The sequence below is a fragment of the Argiope bruennichi genome, chromosome 7 (genome assembly GCF_947563725.1).
Source record: "Argiope bruennichi chromosome 7, qqArgBrue1.1, whole genome shotgun sequence".
Taxonomy (NCBI): Eukaryota; Metazoa; Arthropoda; class Arachnida; order Araneae; family Araneidae; genus Argiope; species Argiope bruennichi.
The window spans coordinates 54,030,581-54,052,067 of record NC_079157.1 but is presented as its reverse complement, the minus strand read 5'-3'; the positions used below and the strand labels follow the sequence as shown (position 1 = coordinate 54,052,067).

At 31.6% G+C, this 21,487-nt stretch overlaps 1 protein-coding gene across 1 annotated transcript in view; it reads right to left on the bottom strand.

The window, feature by feature from the left end:
* The window catches only part of LOC129975377 (thrombospondin type-1 domain-containing protein 7A-like), a 610,131-nt gene that overhangs the window by 218,062 nt on the left and 370,582 nt on the right, over positions 1–21,487 (bottom strand). Inside the window, exon 4 of the mRNA XM_056088439.1 lies at positions 5,236–5,300. The gene's annotated coding sequence lies outside the window, so the exon portion shown is untranslated. The remainder of the gene's footprint in view (positions 1–5,235; positions 5,301–21,487) is intronic.

The following is a 21,487-nucleotide window of genomic DNA, read 5'->3' as shown; positions in this document are numbered from 1 at the left end:
TTTGGGACATACCACGATTCAAACGATAAGAACAAAGAGCCGCCCCGATGGGAGGGCTTTTCATCGGTGATCTTTTGCAGCGGGCAACACAAGTGGATAGTGCTGCAGAGAAAGATCGGATTTTATTGTGAAGAAAAAAGTGAAAGGGTAGGATTAGGGAGGCGGGGGAGGGTCTAGTAGAATATTGGATTTTGTTCTATCGACACCGACGCAGCGTTTGAGGACTTCGGGTCCGCCTCGTCTGTGAAGGGATTTGAACTGTATAAAATGAGATCCCACTTCAGTTTTTATTTCTCCATATTATCAGAGGAATGGAGCTTGTTTAGTACTATATGAGATGGTCATTTTCGCATTGGCAACTAGATTTTTTTTTTGTATGTGTCTGTGTGAGTGTCGGGTGATATTGTTTTTATACGTGACCCGAATTTGAAGTATAATACATCGGAAGAAGCTTAAATTGAACTTTTTGATCCAGTTGTTAAGAAAGAATCAGAAAGAACTATCATTTTATTTTGGAAGAGAATTGTTATTCAGTTTTGATCAAGTTTAGAAATGCGATCATCGCGCTTGAAAATCTGATGGCGCATGTTTAGAAAAGCGGTGAATGAATATTTTAAGCCTAAGAAATTAAGTCCTTATCTACAATTAATATGAAATCTATAAGTAGGTGAATTCCTTCATTTTAAATGGCATTAGAATGGCATTTCAGTTGACATCGTTTCTCCAAATTTTTACTCTTCGTCAATGAAAAAAAGTTTGACACTCAAACCCAAATTTAACATGTGCCAGGCATATACTCCAGGTAGATAGATCTCTGACAGAATTGGATTTCACACAGAGTCTTCCCAGGTATTATTTTGAATCCACCACGACCCCATTGGTCTGCAAATTGACGAAGGTTGACGATTCCAATTATTAATTAACATGCATCACTGGTTCACTTAATACATGTATTCTGGAATTATTTTAAAAATGTGTCTTTTCTACCATATAATATTCGATCCTCCACCTGGGGGCTCCTCAGCTGTGATGATGAGAAGCTTCTGGTAAGGTGGTTGGTTCTCGCCATCCGAGTGGATACAGAAATAATATGGAGTTGACTACCCCCTGCTTCCCACGGGAAATACTCTACTGTTACCGGTGATGATCTTTAAGAGACAACCTCTGTTCCCGCCAATGCTGTGGCGGCGGTCCAGACATTCAAAATTTATCCGAGTGCCTCAGGATGGGTCATAGTAGTCAATTGTGACATAACATTCCATGAAAACATTACCCGTGTTTTAAATACTAGGAAATAAGCAGATAATGATTTTTTTCCACGATAATTTTTCTCTTCTTATTTTCTTACTAGACATTTCGTAACTAACTGGTTCACCAGGAATATTGATTGTGTTTACTTGAAATTAAATTTCTTATATGTAAATATTTTTAAGTATCTGATTGAGATAGATATTTAGCCATATTATATTAATAACCCTATACCTACTCGGTTTACAAATATCATCGGTTTGAACCATCCCAATCGATTCCAATTCCGTGACATCATAGTACTTTAAAAATATAACTTTTCGGGTCATCAGTCTTTTAAGTTCCGAGACATTGTGCATTCACTTTACAGGTTACGTTACACACAGGTTTAATATTTGAAATTTAGATCCACATACATCTAATATGGCACAAAGTCCGTCAAGAAGTAACCGCCCGTCGGCCAGTCATTCTGCCTGAACATAAACGCAATAGCATAATGATTTAAATAGATGAAATTTGCCATGTGATTTTGTGACGACAATTGAAGATATATGCAAAATTTTGGTTTCAGTCGGACCGGAAAAAGTCCCGTTGGAAATGCATATACGATTTTCTGGCATTTGTATCTTTACCACTGTAATATGGTAGCGTGGATTATTCCAAAGAAACAGACCGATTTTAAAACCGAATTGGATTATTTCTTTTTTGACACATAGGGACGATCACTACATTACACAACTTTACAAAGACTAACATTTAAACATGAAACATTTTAAATTTTAATAAACTATTCCTTCCGGTGTTCCTTTTCACACACACCACATTATTCCTCTCAACGCTTCTTTTTCCATGTTGCCACTCGACACCAACTAAATTTAGTTTCTGTCGCCATCTCACCAAAATGTCTAGTCCTTCAGTACTTTACACCACATACATTCCAATGATTAATCGCTAAATATTGCATCCTAGATTCAGTAAACGTCACATATTGAACATGTAAAATAAATTGTTATTTCATTATTATTGTTTGCCACTGTCTTGCAATTAATACAAACGAACCGGTTTTTTTTAAATATAAGAAATCATTTTGTTGTGCGGAACTCTGAAAATAAATATTTGTTCACTCGTGGCATTCACACCGCCAAGCCTCTAACCTCCATGTAGCTGTTTCGGCCTCACGGTTGAAAGGAGATGAAGTGAAGAAAACAGGAAGAGTTGCACGAGAGTATGTGGCTGGCACCGGTAAGAGAACTCCGATACGAGATTAAATTTAAATCAAAATGTAATTGTATAAATGGGAACAGTTATCAATCATTTAATCCTTTTTCACTCGAAAATGAAATTCGATGCGTAATTAATCATCTAATACAAGGGCTTGTATATTGTTCCAAAAATAAATATATATAACAGTTTAAGGTTTGAATTTCCCTGAAAAATTAATCTTGCATCTTCTTATACTTACCTAGGTATTTTTACCATCATGATTGGGCCTCCGGGGGGGCACCTCGAAATGAGGATGAGATGCTTCCGGCATGGTGGTTGGATCTCGCCACCCTGAAGGGCACACTAATAGGTGGGGGATCTGACTTCTCCCATCGATGACTGGACGTACTTCCTTCGGGGAGGGTTGTACCGTGGCCGGTGACGGCCCTTAGGACTCAACCAGTTCCCGCCAATTGCTGTTGCGGCGGTCCGGTCATTCAGTTTTATGGTTTAAATCCGTGTGTCTTCGCGGCGGGTCGGAGAGTTAGATGGTTGACTTACCATCCTGATTGAAAATTAAATAAATAAAACATCAAAACGATGCACCATCTTGAAAGGTGAGTGAGAAACTCTATCCGAGTTGATTATTAATCTTTAAAATATAATAAACTTGTATTGCCAAGAAAAGTATCATCACTTGTGTCAAAGCACGCGATACATACCTCCAAGGTTCATAATTTTATACAGGGGGATAAACATCTTTATTACAGGGTATGGGGGAAGTTTATAAGAATACTACTCTCTCTCTGATTATTCTAATAAATATTTTCTAATTCAAATTTTAGGTGAATGGGGAAATGTTAAAGAGAATAGATTGTTTTATAAGTGAGTAAAATTCCCAATCACTAAGCCATTCCTTTTAATCAAACCTCAAGTAACAACCAATTTAAATAACTAGAGTTTAGTATTTTCAGTTGCAAATCTTTACTTTATTTAAGTTTGAAATCCTTAAGAAATCCAACAGACCGAATCTTTTCATTGTAGATGACATAGCAGACAAACTGAGAAATCATTCGTGCATTCATTCACCGGATGAAAAGAAATTCTAAATGTTTTAAAAGACCGTCACTCGAAAAGGAAGAACAAACGAAAAGAAGAAAAAAGCGGCACCCAACTTTAAAACAAGTCACCACATATTGAATTTTTCTTCATTTTCACGTCTTTGTCTTTGAGGTTTTCCGCTCGGATTGATACAACCGACAGATTTTCCTCCAGACAGAGACCGAAAACCCCTGCTTACAATATTAAGTTTTTTTTTCTAGGAGGATAAAGGACTGTTCAACGTAAATAAGGTACTTTACTGCTTCTCATCAGCGGTATTTTGTCTCGTCAGGGTAGCAGCGGCGATGATTTTCCCACATGTTATTGGGACGAGAGTGACGTTGCTTGGTTCCAATATATTGGAATCGTTTGAAATTCAAATATTCTTGGAGTCTTTTTGTTTTGTCATTGAATTTTGATAGAGCCATAGGGGTGCGCGTGATTCAATTTCTTTCGGCTGAAATTGTTTCTTCCAAGAAATATCCCAGGAAAAATATCATCACTGAATATAGTTTGTTGATAAAAGGGAGAAATGAAAAATGACCCTTAAAAGTAATGACAATCAGTCCATCCTTTCATTCGCTCATTCTCGTGACGGCACTAATTAATGATGATTTTTCTAAGTGTTAAAATGGAAAGCATAGCCGGCGTCCTGGCATAGGGGTAGCGCGTCTTCCCCGTGATCTGGGCGTCTCGGGTTCGAGTTCCGGTTTGGGCATGGTTGTTCTATCGGGCCGCGGTGGCCTGGTGGTAAGGTCTCGGCTTCGGAACCGGAGGATTTCAGGTTCGTGACCCGATTCCACCGAAAAACCGTCGTGTAAGGGGATCTGTTGCACGTTAAATTCGTCATGACCAAACGTCCTCCCGCGGGTGTGGTGTGGTGTGGTGTGGAGAGAGGGGTACCAGCTCAGGTGTCGTTCTCGTCATCTGACCGTGGTTCAAAATTACGAGGTCCGTCCTAAAATAGCCTTAGTGTTGCTTCAAACGGGACGTTAATATAACCAAACCAAACCAAACCAAACCAATCCGTTGTTCTATCTGTGAAAGTGCCTTCCTGTAAAAAGGGGTTGTGCAAGCGAATGAGTGATGCGCGAGTAGTAAAGTCGTGCTCTTGGCCCTAGTTGGCGCTACTATGAAAACAAGAGATGCTCTCCCACCGGCTTAAATCGCTGTCTTCGTAACAGCGGGCTTGTCCATGGCAAGTGCCATAAGAAACAACAACAAAATGGAAAGCATTAATTTTTAAATACTTTTCAACCTTTTCAGTGGATAATAAATGTCTACAGTTTATATGAGAGCTGCAAGTTGCTTCGGTGAAATTGAAATAGAATTTCATTTTTTATAGGAATTTAAATTGCGGCATTTTTGAGAAAGGAAAATAATATTTTCAAAAGTTTTCGCTAATACATTATCGTCTTACACAATGCGTTAAACCAGAACATCTTCCGTTAAAAACTGACCCTCACTAAAATTGCATTTAGATATGAATTATTATTCAATATTCAAAAATCCATCTTTTTTCTTCTTAAGAATGAAAAATGTGTGATAATTTTTTTTCTATATTACTCGATATAATTCTCAACAAATTTTGTGATAATTATATCTATTGCACTAAGTGCAATAGTGATTAGCAAAACAAAAAATTGTTTATATTTTCGGTATTATAAGCATAAATTGACTTACTTTATACTGTTTTCAACTATAGTAGAAAATATTCATGTAATTCAATTGATTCATACAGCTTACACCTGAAAAAAAAATTAAAAAATCAGCAAATCTTCAGACACAGTTACTAAATTTTTTAAAAGAAAAATCTAAATTAATTCTTTTTTTATTTTAATTATACTCCAAATAATGATTTTCAGTACAGAATTTGTTAATAATTTTTGTTCTTAAAAAATTATTTTGAAAGCAACAGAAAAAATTCAAATGTTGATGAGGGCAAGAGGAAAAGGCTAGAGTATCAGAAAGGACGTTTAAGATAATTTAATATTATCCAAACATTCTTCATAGCTACTACTCTCTTTAAGAGAGATTGAAACCTCAATTAAAAATAGTTTTGAAAATTATAGAAGAAAAAATATGACAAAATTACAAATTATTAAGCAGATAACGTGTGTGTGATAAATCTCTTCCAAATAATTATTTCGAATTTTTCTTTTTTAGATTTTTTTATTTTTTTATTAGGAGGTTTGACTTGATCTCGGATCTCTATAAAGACATTTAATAAACAAAATGTATTACAATCGGTATTTTTATCTGTTTGCTTTTGTCTTTCGTGTTTTTAAACATGAGTTGCCGCTTAATTTGCTAGATTTTTTTTCCAAAATTCAACTTATCAATATTTGTTTTCATAGCACACAGATAAGCAATTCATTTCTAAGAATTTAATTTTTAGTTTGATCTTAACATTTTAATGCTATTGGCGGTTACGATCTCTATCTTTCAAGAATTTTACTAGGATTATATGATACAGCTGGAGTTGCCCAAAATTTAAATACTTTCATGTATGATATTTTTAATATAAAACTAATTTCATATGAATTAATATAAAACATGCAGTCCTTTAATTACACGCATCACTTGGTTTGATTTTCACTGATCCACTGTATTTAAAAATGGTCTGCATTAAATTATCAAAGAAATTAATAAAACCTGAAGAAATAAATGCATAAAAATAATTTGGGTATCACTGAAATGACAAAATTTTAAGTATTAAAACAACTGCCGTAAAATAATTTTCTCTGAAATTACGACAGAAAACTTGAAGAATACCAATTAATTTCCAATTCATTAAACATGCAATAATTAACTTTTAAATTTTTAAAAGTTGATAGTATTTTTTTTCTTGTCGTAAGGAGAGTGTAAACTTTCCAATAGATCCAAATCATTCAATCATTTAGGAAAAGATATGGAACATATAAATGTATATAATCACACTTTTTTATAGATACTGTCCACACTGTCTTTACATTAAGATCAAAATATGTATATCAAATTGTATTAGGTATAAAGACTTACTAATAGATACATCTTTGGTAAATTATGTAGCTATTTAAAAAATAATTCTTTTTTATGGACATTTTTCGACCACTAAATCATACAATTATTGCCACATAATGAAATTAAATAATGGATTTTATATTGTACGTAGCATCTAAGCAAATAATACTTAATAATGCTCGACATTAAATAGTAAATTCACGCAAATAATTCATCTTTTATTTATATATTTAGTTTAGTTATATTTACGTCCCGTTTTAAAGAAAAACTAGGGTTATTTTGGGGCGTATCTCGTAATTTTGAACCACGGTCAGATGATGAGGACGACACCTGAATTGGCACCCCTATCCAAACTTCTACATCACACTATCGGGAGGACGTTTGGCCCTGACGGATTTAACGTGCACCAGACCCGCTTACACAACAGTTCTTCGCTGGAATCAGGTCCCGAACCTGAAAGCCTCCGGTTCTGATGTCGACACCTTAACAGGCCACCGCGGCCCTTTGTTTATATAGGACAAGAGCGTGAATCCCAGATGCAGCTTGTGATAGTTATGTGCTTCATAGAACAGTAAATAAAAGCGCCACTTCTATATTAATCTCATGGCATTAGCTAAAAACAGTTACGAAATACCATTCTTTCGCAGCAATTTAGCTAGCAATTCTTTTTGCAATTAATCGCTGCCATGTTGTTGTATATTTACATTTATAGAAGTGCTAGTATAACTGAACATATTTACGTATGTAATCAAACAAAATTTAAGAAAGTAGATGTAATGCGAAGCTAGCGTAGAAACACAAAGTTTGAAATATATATTTTGAGCTATTTGAAGTTAATTATCCGAAGAAACCATTACACAAAATATTCGATTAAAGAACACTTATATCTCGCAGATAAATAAGAACTTTTATATTGGCCTAGAAGATTACGTTAAAGATAAATGATACGTGAAAAATAACATTTATCGCCCCAATTTCATTTCATTCTCATGGGAATTGCATAATTAGAATTTAATAACGATGGCTGTCATGGGGAAAAGTAAAATGGAAGAAATTTAGCAGGCTCTAAAAGTTAATGACCTAAAACAGAGCTTTTAGATTTTCAGTATCTTTATTCTCTTGAGAATATTAATTTATGCTAACACTTTTTTTTTTTTTTTACTCTAGCAATGTAATGAACAATAGATGAATTTAAAAATAAGGTAAATTTTTATCTTTTTTAAATTTTTGCAAAAAAATCGTTAAATAACCCAGTTTAATGAGATTTTGGAAATTTAATCCAAGAACAATTTATATTTTAATGCATGATAAAGAAATAAACTAGATTAATTGGATATCAGCTTTAGATTACGGATGAATTGAAACCCGAAAATTATTATTTGAAATGGGATCCAATAAATTTTGAATATTCAAATATCAAATTTTGGCGAACCGAATATTGGCGAATGAATATCAAATTTTGAATATTCCGCATTCTTATTGAACATATTGTTTTGGTTTTATCTCTTCAGCAATTAACCCATCACACCCGAGATAATACAACAGAATGCACTATGATCAACAGGGTGATTAAGGAAACCCACAGATTGGTTCTGTAGAGTCAGTTAATGGAATGATTAAGACTAAAGCATTTATACAGTCAGTACAGAAAATGTCATCTCATGTAGCCTGAACTATGTCACAGAAAACTACACGTTAGTAATATTCACGAAAAAATTAAAAATGAATAAATATTGCATTAACTGCGAATATTATGTTTCCAAATATTTCTTCTGAGATATGACTCATTGATCTATAAGTATTATAGAAAAACTTGCTTTAACCTTTTACTTAAATATGCATTATAATAATATTTGCTGATTTTATTATGAATTTTGCAGTTGATCATCTTGTTTTTTTTTTAACATACTTATTCACTTAAAAAAAGTAAAATGGAGGTTTTTTACATCTGCTTTAAAATTCGAAACTTCATAAAAATATCTTGTGTACTCTTTCCTTACACGGCTAATATTTTTATATATTGTGTAAGAATAATAGCTATTATGAATTTATATTTATACTTATAGTTACACTTATTATAAGATTTATGTTCAAGATTTTAAACAGAGTATGTTGATACCTTGGGAGCATTATCTTTTAATTACATTTTTAAATATTGCCATACCATATGTTAAAAATATTGCATTATTTCTCAAGATGGTTTAGTGATGGTGCATGTAGTGCTTTAATCGATTTTAAACAGACTGTTGGTTAGAGTCATATTACGTGATTCAGGGAAATCCTCAGCATTTAAGATCTAAAATCGTTCATGTATATATAAAATAAATCAATTTACGGATTTATTAGATCTGTTCCGTTAAAGTAAAGATTTATGAACAAAAAATACTTTACTAGGCAATGGACACATTAAATTGATAAAGTGGAGGAACGGTAGAAAAAAAGAGAAAAAAGTGTTATCTTCTAACAACTATAGCCTTTTATAAGATTTGAGATGCCAGCATTTTATTCCTTTATCACAGCTAAACTACTATGTTCAAAAATTTCCAATATTCATCTATAATCCTTCAATTAATGGAAAATTTCTTTTTCATTTTCGTTTTTTTTTGTAAAAATTCAAGGAATATATCAGCGGAAGTGTCCTACCCTGGATTTTCTTGTATACTTAAACAATTTAGATCTTCATTTCTGTTCTGCCTTCCTCTACATACTCTAAACCAAAGGTTCCCAAAGTGGTCCAGGTGGACCCCCAGGGGTCCATAGGAGACCACACGGGGGTCCACGTAGACATGAAAAGAAAACAGGGGTTCACAAGTTGTAAGTGTTTGTAATAATAAATGTTTATAATTTTGTATAACCACAAGTATTATTTTAATAAATAAGACACAAGAAAATGTGCTACTTTTTTCCCTTCTTAACACCCCCAATTTAGGGTGATATTTTTTAGGAGTTTTGGGAATACAGTAGAAATGTAGCAGCAGGGGGTCTACCGAAAATAGTAAAACTTTGAAAGTGGTCTACGAGAAAAAAATGTTTGGGAACCTCTGCTCTAAACGCGCAGCGTAGCTAAAGTAAGCCTGTCGCCACATCTTAATTTTCCCGATGTATTAGTATCTTATTACTCTATTAAATAATGCCTTTAATTATCTAGCTCAGACACTTACTAAGTAATATTATTGTCATGCCATTATTCTATTCACCTGTTATATCCAGAAGTTAGGATCTCTGTGGCACTCCCCTCAAATTAGCAATATCGACTTTCGAATGTAAAGAAGCATTATCGATGTTTTTTTTGTTTCGTTAATATAATGCATAAAGCTGAAAATGTATTTTAAATTCCCTTTTCCCCACTAAAGATTAGATCCAAAATTTGACCAATTCTGCCTGCACGTTTGATCGCAAGACAGTAAATTAAATTTTATTTATTCAAGTCGTTGCGGTTTGGAGTTATTTTTCTCATTCATGCAAATATACAGACTAACAAATGATTACCCATTAAACACATTTGGTTGAAAATTTAATACTTATCAACAATTCTGACAAAAAATCTGTAAACCAAATTTCATTCAGATAGCTATATGTGCTTTTAATTTGTCTTATGCACATTCATACGGACAGACAAATTTCCTGTTGTTGGATTTCGTTCAAGTTTAGAAAAAAAAAAAAAAAAAAAAAAAACTAAGTTTCGCTTTAAAACTATGCACCAAATTTCATGAATTTAGTTCTATATATTTTTAAATAACCGAGTTCATAGACAGACAAAGTAAAATAAAAATGAATAAATGAAATAAAAAAAATAACGAATAGCGTAAAACAATCGGATTATCAAATTGTATTTTATCAAAAATTATTAAACTACTTATTTAGTATATCGCATGAAAGTTTATTAGCAACTTTTCAATTTTTTTCCAACCTTCTACGCAAATTTCGTATGAAGCTAAATAATTTCATTAATATATGAAAAAAAAACAATATATATATACATATAAAGGGAAAAATAAAAGATTTAATCTTAAGAATCTTTCGACAAAATCAGAAAAATGTATATTCATTCACCGACTCATTAGACAAATGAATCACAAAATTTTGTTCTGAATTTCAAAATTTATAGTTTACTGTAGTAATTTAAGATGCTATTATTTTTAATTAACCGAAAAAAGTCCCGGGTAAAATCCAGGGGAAAATTTAGTATTACTTATTCACCATCAAATTCTCCAACGTATCATTAAATATTTTTCCTTTAAAATTATTGAAGAAAAAACATCTCATTATAACAAACAAGTGTTTCTTTCTTGAAAAATAAATAACGTTCCGATAATATTGCCGTTCTGATAATATGAATATATACCATATAATAAAAATAAATATATATTCCCTCGAGTACTTCTCAATCAACAAAAATAAGAGGTCTCATGTAATTCAGCATGGTTTTTTTTAAAAATGCAATTCATTAAAAAACTACTCATGTACCTTAATGAGTTAATAAAAGCAGAATAGTTTAAATCTTGTACATATTTTCGAATCCCTTGCTATTTTCATTCCATAATTTTAAAAATTCATTACAAAGTTCATATAAATAATTTAAGTTATTATTTTTCTGACTCTGTGGAGTAATTTGTAGAGATCAGTATTGTCCCGGTTTTTTGATTCTTTGTCGGAGGTTTGCAAAACAATCTTGGAATGTTTGAACCTTTACTTATAAGTAAATAGATAAAAATAAGTTGAGTTTAAAAAATTAATTAGATTTCACTTTAAATAAATAGTTTCTGAAAATTTCTGTTTTTGAAATATTAACAATAAAAGGATTAGAACATAATATTCGAATTGTATTAAGTTCCGGTTTTTTTTAAAGTTTCACTGTTATTGAGGACAAGAGCAATATGATCAATAATCTCAAATTCTCGATTTCCATAATTTAAACATGTTACAAATCTTCATTTCCGATCATTTACCTTATGTTTAAACGAGCTTCGCTTAGAGTTCAATTCCTTTGTTATGAATGTCATAACAAAAAAGATTTGCTTAGAATACTTAAAAATGCTCATCACTTGTCCAATATTAAAACGAAATTAGCTTAAGAAATTTATCTCTTTGTTATGAACCTCATAACAAGAATATGCTGAGATTGCCTAGATATAGTAAACTTACAAATTAGATTCTATGACTTAATATTGCATTCCTTTAAAATGACCTATATACTCGTTTAAAACAAGCATCCGTAGATGATTGCATCTATAAATCAACTATCAGATGCTCCACTTCTGTAACACATTACTGTAATATCTATTCAAATCTTAATTAATTTCCCATTTTTTAAAAATCTTAAATTAGTCTATATTACTTTATTCTAAAATTTCCTCGTATTTCCTGTTCCAAAATAACTCTTATTTAATTATTCCAACATTAAATTATTGCGAGCTAAAAAATTCATTTTTATTTTTCTACGCCACGCTCGAAGGGATAAGAATGCATAGAGAAAATGAAAGTGTTTCAAAGATACCTAGATTTCACTTATATATTTGGGATATTAAAACCATTAATTTATGGATTTATAGCTTATCAATTATGATACACTATATCTTATCACATTCAATGAATATATTGATTTAAAATTTACTTCTGCAGTAAATATGAACCATTCCGATTCATTTGTTATGCCCTAAAATTTGCCAATTCGGTCTAGTTACTCTTTTACTACTATTTTTGCAATATTTCTTTAAAATGAAATGTTGTTGTTTAAGACAGCTTTTAGCAAAATTAGTTCACAATGAAATGTCGTAAATGTTACTAGATCATGTTTTTTACTTTAAAGTAATTTATTAATCACTAGCTGGAACTCGGTGCTTTTCTGACGCAGAAAAAATAATTTTGGAAATATCATTTGAAATAACTATCTTATTTAATTAGGAATGATAGAAAGAATGGTATTTATTTTCTTATCGACAATGAATACACTCATTGAAATTGAATGATATATAAATGAGAAGAATAGATAATATTTATTTTGTTTTTTTAACTTTATTACTCAATTATATTTTAGGTTAGACAATATATTTGTGTTTTTCCGTCTTCAGCAGAAACAAATTTCCTGTCTGTCCGACTCGTGAGCACCCAACATATAACTGGCCATGTGAAAAACATGGTTTTCCTAGGCTCAAAACCATAAGTTGGAAAAGTTTTATCGGCATTGGATAAACGGCATGGCCGCGCATAAAATACGAACAAACAAAAATTCATTTTTATATATTAGATAAGATAAAACATAGTCCAAACTACTATTTGAAAGAAAACTAAATAAAACATTAAGTTAAAAACGTACTTCTCTAATATATTTCGTTAATGCAAAAACAATCCCATTCTTGCACGCGCTTCCACCGCTTCCCACAACTGCAATTTCACCACATATTACTTTCATTTGAATTGTTGCCAATCGCAGATGACAAAATGCCTGCAGATCAGGTTCCAATCACCTAGAATCATGGCAGGGAAATTGAGAAAAAAAAAACACCCAGAGACCCTACGCACATCGGATCCGAAAGTTCCGAAGTTCAGTCTTAACACATCGGATCCGAAGTTCAGTCTTAAATTTTATAAAAATATCCAACAGTGATGATGGAAGGTGACCCTTGATGCAGTAACTAAAAATTCTGAGCAATCATATGAAATGAAAATTGGAAAAATCGTTACACTGGTTGAGATTGGAGAAAAATGGCAATATTTTTATCCGTAAGGAATATACTATGAAATGTTTATGATATTTCCGTAGAAATTGGAGAAAAAGAGGGTCAGTGACAATAAAAATGTATCTACGGGTATTTTTCATAACAAATAAAAACTGTCGAAATCTTTACAATAATTAGATGCAGGGGGATTCTATAATATGTTTTTTTCCACAAAGAATCTAGGGTGAAGCAGTTATTTGATATTTGTCTCGAAAATGGTAACAAGGACAGACAAGTATCGATTACTTACTGATCAATCGAATCAGTGATCACAATGGTCAAATCTTGAAATTTATAAGAAACTAACAGTAACCGCATAGTGTTGCCCGTGGCATGACATCCAAGAGGAAAAAATAGCTTTAAACTTAAGTCTAGCCTCCACACAATATGGCATGGCATGTCACGTAACATCAAACAAACATTAAAAATATATTTAAAAATAATGAAAAATAACTTCAAAACATATTTTTATAGCACGCATTCAAAAATATTTAGGCTGTTAAAAAAAGGTTTAAAAAAATGGTATAATGGTTTATATGTTCAAAGACAAAACAATTGACTAAAAATATACAATAGAAAAGATGTTTTAAAATTTAAAAATAAACAAGTAAGTCACCCATTGTTCCACACTTGTTTATCCTCTCAACAGAAGACCCTCCTTCCATAAGTGTAGACATTCTTTCACTGATTTTCGCTAACCAAATGTTTCTGTCCTCTACATTTTCATTATCGCGCAATAAACAAAGCATTTTGGCATTTAATGTGGCCCGGTCAAATTTGGATTTAATGTTTTTTCTGGGGGGGGGGCAAAATGAGTTTGAATCGCTTTTAAAAATCAGACGTAAACAAAGAAATGCATTGCATATGCATACCACAGCTCTCGCTTTTGCGCATGCGCAGTTTGTAGTTTTCGCACATGTCGCGGATAAGTGCAAAGCACAGATGCTACTATTTCACGTGCGCGAATCGTAGTAGGAAACTGATTAAAATCGAAATTATAAAACTTTTTTTATTTTGATATGACTTCAATGTACTAAAACTTTCCCCAATAAGTGCCCTACAAAATGGTACAAATATCTCCAATATCAGTTAAGTATTTCTCGACTGTTTCTCTTTCAAACATACAGACGCTTTCAGGAGATTTCATTTTATACTATGTATAGATAAAAACTGTCTAATCTTTTACAATAGTTTAATATAGGGAGCTCTATTTTAGTAGGGGTGCTTTTTTTCCGACAGGGAATTTAGAGTGAAGTAGTATTTTGATATTTGTTTCGAAAATGATGATAAAGGCAGGCGACTATCGATAACTCAGGAATCGATCGAATCAGTGATCATGAGGGTGTATCTACATACCTTGAAATTTATAAGAAATGAAAATTGTCGAAACTTTTACAATAATTAAATATAGGGAACTCTATTTTAGTGGAGGTGTCTTTTTCCCACAGGGAATTTAGAATGAAGTAGTGTTTTGATTTTTGCTTCGAAAACGATGACAAGGAAAAGCGATTGTTGATAACATATCTAGAGATTATGATCTTACATATGAGATAAAAATTGATAAAATTTAACCAATGATTGAGAATAGAAAGCAGGTTCTTTGGTTTTTTTAAAATTTATTTTAATGCAGAAGTACTTTCTACTTATCACCGACCACTTCACTAAATTCCTCATCATACAAAACACAACAGCTGCAAAGAATTCGTTAGAACGCACGCACGCAGAAGACAGAAAGGATAATGAAGCAAATCCCCATGAAATCGAAGCTGTCCATAACAAATGAGACAAAACAATCCTCCCAAACCATGTAACGGTACCATTACACAAGCGAAATCAAATAACCATAACGGTCACACAGCCAGAGGTCCCAAATGAATTCTTCGTTAAGCGGAGACGAAAGCGAGAAAATGATAGGTTATCTGTTCCAATCACGGCCCTCCAAATCTAATAGAGATCTTCTTTTGTGTTCCGGAATTGCAGGAAAAACGGGACAACGCCCCGCCGCTAATGGCTGAGGTGGTGTCGGCCGAAATGTCGTTACCTCTTTTTCCTGTTTTTTTGGCAGTGCGCGATGTTAGACGTTGGATGACCTTTCAAGTAGATGAAAAATAAATGGTGAGAGTTACCTGAAAATTTGTTAGTTCATAATACATGTTAATGAAAGACTGATGTGAATTATGTCTTAAGAAAGAATTTGCTAAAAGAATAGATCAAACCATAGATCAAACAGATAGATCAAACCATATCTTAATTACATTTTCTTATACTCAAAGCTTAGAACTTTATTATTTCAACCATTAATAAAAATTATTCTCCATATTTTGACGAATCGCCATATTTTAAACAACCCTGATGCAAGATAATTTATTTTTACCTGCTTAATTGTGAGCAAGATATTTCAAAAACAGAAAAAGCAAAAACAAATGAAATTTTATAATTTTTTTTCATGTATTGATTTGAACATATGTATCAAATTGGAGACTAAATGTAACAAAAAAGAAGTATGCCTGCCCATTCAAGAGTATTTCCATACTATAATCAAGTTGGAGTTACTTTTGTCCTGCCTATACACGCCAAATGAACTGAATGATCGTCGTCGAGGCACCACGAAGATGGGAACTAAGGTTGGGTCGTTGATGGCCGCGGAACATAGTACAATTCCTGTAGACAGAAGTGTAAGTATGTCGGCTCTATAGACTTAATGCGTCCTCTTTGGAAACTAGAACCAATAACAACACCGGAACTTTCTCATCTTCATGTCTGAGATATCCACATGTGGGATATCTCTGCCATAAAATCTGTGATGTTGATTCAGCAATTATATCAGTGAGTTACCCTGATATCGGCCCTACTGCTATAATCAGGAAAAGTTTTCTAATAATGTTATGCCATACTGATATTATTGTTCACTATATTATAGAACAGCACAGAGAGACAAAAGTTGGCTTCGCTCTGATTGGTATAGTTTTTGTACTATCTGTGTTTTCTGTTCATCATCTTATTTTATTGAAGAAAAATTAGATAATCTACGCCGATGTTTTGGTTAGGCCTCAGAGAGAATTACCAGTAGAGTTTAATCTTGGCCGAATTCGTAGATAAGCCATCCAAGAAAAGAGGATGGTTGGGGGTAGAAACTTAAGAGTTAAAATGTTCATTTCAATATTTGTTAATAGAATTTGTTATAGTATAATACTTGTTATCAGAATTTAAACAGTTTAGGCTGAAAAAGAACATTTATTCAATTTTAAGTAATTCCGTGCATATAATACGAAAATTAACCGAATTAAAAGTATATATGCAGTAGTTTAACTACTTTTATCCTAACCATTGAAGAATTACATTTTGAAATTATTAGAAATTAATTTAATTTGGGCTTTAATTAATGATAAATACTAGGATAAAAGGATTGAATAAATTTTATCTTAAGAGTAAATTTAAATCTTCTTTTCTTTTCTTTTATTTATTTATTTAGTTTTTCACTCTAGAGAATTATTTTTTAAAAAAATTTTCACTTTAGAGAATGATTGGACTACTTAATCAATTAATTGAAATTGGGTACATGGAACTAGTTTTTTTTTTTCACATTTGACCACTTGGAGCTTTATTCTAAACAGATGAAATTACTCAAAAAAATAGTACTAATTGGTCTATAGTATAAATAATACACATTTTTGAAAGGTTTACATTTTTCACTTGGGCATTCATCTTCCTCGTATTCGAAATAACTAAAGTATTATAATCGTCCAAAAATTCGAATTCGAGATATTAATGAATCTCCATATTTCAGATCTCTCCGAGTCGGAAAAATGCATTTTTGGAATTATGTCTGTTTCTTAGTGAACGCGGTAACGAAAAAAAACCAGAACGTGACGAATAGAAGTTGATATAGTCTTAACTCCAAATTTGTAGATTTCTACGAAATTTTGAATTTAGCCATTTAGAGGAAATCTATCGTCCAGCTGTCAGCTGGCATCCAATGCATTTTTTTTTTTTGTCGTGTGACTATTTTAAGCCAAATTTTTGCGCAGTAGCTTCTGAGGGTAAAGACCCCTGAGCCCCCGAGGGCAGTAGTCTGACTTCTAGCTCAAATGAAGATAGTACACACACGCTTGCACAACCCCTTTTTACATAGAGGCTCATTCACGCACCTCACAGAGAGAACACAAGGAAGAGAACAACCATGTCCGAACCAGAACTCGAACCCGGAATGCCTAGATCACGGGAAAGACGCGCTACCCCTAGACCAGGACGTCGGCATCCAATGCATTTGATCATTACAAAACAATAATTATGAAACTTAAAAAGCTAAATATATGCTAAATAATAATATAAAGCCAAATAATAATACTTATATATGCTAAATAATAATAATATAAATCAAAATAATAATACTTATATATACTAAATAATAATAATACTAATATAAAGCTAAATATATACTAATCAAATATATCGATTTAAAATATATATGTTAAATTTAAAATCTATATTCGTATCGAAATTAGAATCATATGAGTCAATGAGTTGACAGTCTATTGGTCTGTCCTTTTGAATATACATAAATTCGATAATTCAAACACCTAACAACTTAATTCAATGGAATTTGCATCTCAATTTCATCAATTTTTACATCTAAAGTATAGATTATTATCAAATTTTGAGATTGCCAATAACCGTTTGTCAGTTTATATTTTCATATATATATATATATATATATATATATATATATATATATATATATATATATATATAATGATATTTTAAACTTCTAATTTAATCCAAATTAATTTCCGAAACTTTATTTTAATTTAGCTTATCGTAACTTCATTCTAAAAATATTATCTTATTTCGTTATCCAATTCCACTTTCGATTTAATTAATCCCTTTGTAAAATTAATGCGCCATCAGTACTACGTATCAAATGAAAGTGATATCTTCGGCGCCTTAGAAAAGGTGTCAAAAGTCAACATATGTATTGAATTGGCGCGTGATCTGAAATCCCATGTTATATAAGACTAGTGATCATTTGTTTCGCCCTTTTTTGCTTCTTTCTTCTGCTTTTGTGTCGCGCTGCTTCTGCTTGTAAATAAATTGCTTTCCCGAGATGGATAATAAAGAGAGAATAAAACGAAATTAAAAATACAACGTCTCGTCTGTCTTCAAACCTGCACTCTGCTTCAACCAAAATAATGTTACATATTGAAAAGAAATCGATTGACATTAAAATAAGAAGAAAATTGGAAATAATTAATAATTTTTTCAATTATTGTGCATTTACAGACATCTGATTAACCTTTTCAACATTATGCATAGCTTACCCGTAATAGAGGGATCAAAAGAGTGTCGTTCGCCTCGTTAAAGCCAACTCCCCAAAGCTGATTCCAAACACACTGAGAGAGGATTAATTAATTAATTAGAATCCACTCTCTGGGGGCATGATTGTGCCCAACAACAGTCGCGGGACTGGCTTCACTGACTTCCACCCCAATTAGCCTGTAAATGGAAATGGGCCAGAAGCTCGATCCCCTCATTTTCCCAAACAATCCTCCCCTTCTCGTGCGATGTCATAAAGAGTGTCGCCGAATATCAGGTGTGTTGTTTACAAATTTTCATTTTCGAGTTTACCCCTTCGAGCTACAATTTATTTTAAATAGTAATTAGATGGTACAGCCTGTAAGGGACATTTGCTTCAATTTCAATTGATATAAGAAAATTGTGTGCTCCAATGTATTATTTATTCCTATAAGATATTTCTGTATCCACCAAGTAATATTTGTCGTGAAATTAAACTTGAATTTGATTTAATTATAGAGAAGAAAAGAATCAAAAGTTCTGTTATTCGAAGCATGAGGCAGATGCAACTTTTTGCCTACGGCGACTACTGAATGATTTATTTCAAATCAATCTTATCTAACTGATAAGACAAAAAAATGTAAGTTTAATTAAATCCGTCTAGCACAAAAATATTTCGTGTGTAAATTAAAAAAAAATATGCTATACATATTAAAAGTATGCTACGAAAGTAAAAGTCCTACTTCAAAATTAATCCCTTAACTGTTTTATTTTCTTTACTATCTAATAAGATGCCACCTTCTATTTTGGGAATACTTTCTTATTTTGATTCAAATGGAAATCCATTGAATACTTGACTCATCTATGTATTCGAAGTAATTTTAATATTGAATTATAGTCGTTATGAATGATTTATTTTTTGCTTATAGCTATCCAAATTCGATAAATTGATGGCACTCGGGCAAAACAATTAAGCGGTAAATACCCGATCCAATTTCTTATTATTCAATTTAAGATTAACAAAGGCAAGCGACTGAACGATTTGATAGAAAAAGAAATCAGTTCGAATTCCGCCATAGCGATAAAAAATTTGTTATAGACTGTGTAGTAAATTAAATTTAAAAAAATTAGCGAAGAAATAGAAATAAAATGAAACTAGTATCATGAAGATTATTTTTTAAGACATTTAAAACATATTAAAAATTAGTTTTATGAAATGATATATTTTCAAAGACATAAATAAAGAAACAAAAAAAAATTGCTTAATCCTTGGTTAACAAATACCGAATTAACTTTTGTACTATGAAAAGTTGGCAATGATTGTCTCTCGTCTTAAAGTGCACCCGTTCGAAATTTCATCAAAATCTAATAAAAAACTGCAGATTATTATAAAGAAAGTAATAATCATTACACAAGAATTTATGAAAAACATGTCTAGAAAGTTAACAATAAAAGATATTAAAAAGGATAGCTTTTATTTATTTATTGAAAAGTCATCCATACAAATAAAATTAAGTTGTTAGTTTAAAATTTACGAAAAATAAAAATCATTTTAAAAATTATAAAGAAATTTTAGAGTTAATTAAACAAAATTTTCAATGTAGGAATTCAGGAAAAAAATGATTCGTTTCTCAAAATATTTTAGTATATAATTAAATAATTTTGTATCATTTGAAATTTTGGATAAGTGCCATTGAATTGATTCTGACGAAAAATAAAAAAAAATTTAGAAACGTATTTCAGTAAAGAATTCATATAAGTACATTTTTCCTAAAATTATTTTTAAATAACTAGATAAAAAAAAAATATTAATTTCTGATTATTCAATAAATTTAAAATTAAAAAATATAATATACAATAAGAAAAGAAATAACATTAGACATATAATACATAACATTCATTTTTTATGATAAGCATTTGAAACAGGAAGAAAAGGCGCAGTAGTGTGGAGATAAGATCTTGAGATCATAGACTTCTAGACTTGACAGTTTACATCATTAAAATGCCACCCTGTAAGCGGATAAGGAAATTTGGCGCGTGCCAGATCCTTCAGAGCCAAATATGTCGCTTGAGAGATGCAGAAGTTTGGAGATAAATGTGTCCCAAGTATCGTCCTCGTTATCCAACAGCTGTTTAGAATTATGAGGACTGTTCCCAAACAGCTCTAGTATTGCTTCAAAACGGAATGTTAACATAACTAAACTGAACCAGAATGAAAGACTATTCGCAGGGCACTAACCTTAAAGGAGTTGAGGCTTCAGAACGATACTCCAACAAGAACGAGAATTTCCAATTTTTTTAATGCTCGTCAGCATGTTATCTTAACGTTTAAAATTTCATTAATATTTGTGCTGCCTTCGGTTATATTCATTAGATAGATGTATTTTATTTTATGATAACACATGAAAGACAATTTAATGAAGTTAGTCTTAAAAGGTGGATAATAAACTGTCGATAATCATTAATATTTTTACAGTAGATATTTTATAATCTACATTAAAAATTAATAGAAGATATCATTAAACTGCTGTAAAACACAATTTTATTAGAAAAAAAAAGATGATTTTATCAGAAAAATATAATAAAAAAATTTGAGGTTCCAAAGAGGAAATCATAAAAGCATATAACAACGCTTTAAATATTCTAATAAATTTCATTCCAGTTATAGTATATTGCCTCTATATACCATCTTTGCAAATTTAAAAAGCTATAATTTTCTAACTATAACAGATAATAACAAAGGATTTTCAGTATGTGACAGGACCGATAATGGTTTGTTGTCGTTTACAAAATGATATGATTTGACAAAAAATGTGGAGGCTACAGGACAAAACTTATGTAGTATAAAGCTTATATAAAGCTTACGTAGTATAAAGCTTATATAATATATTGCGTCTACTATCTTTGCAAATTTAAAAAGC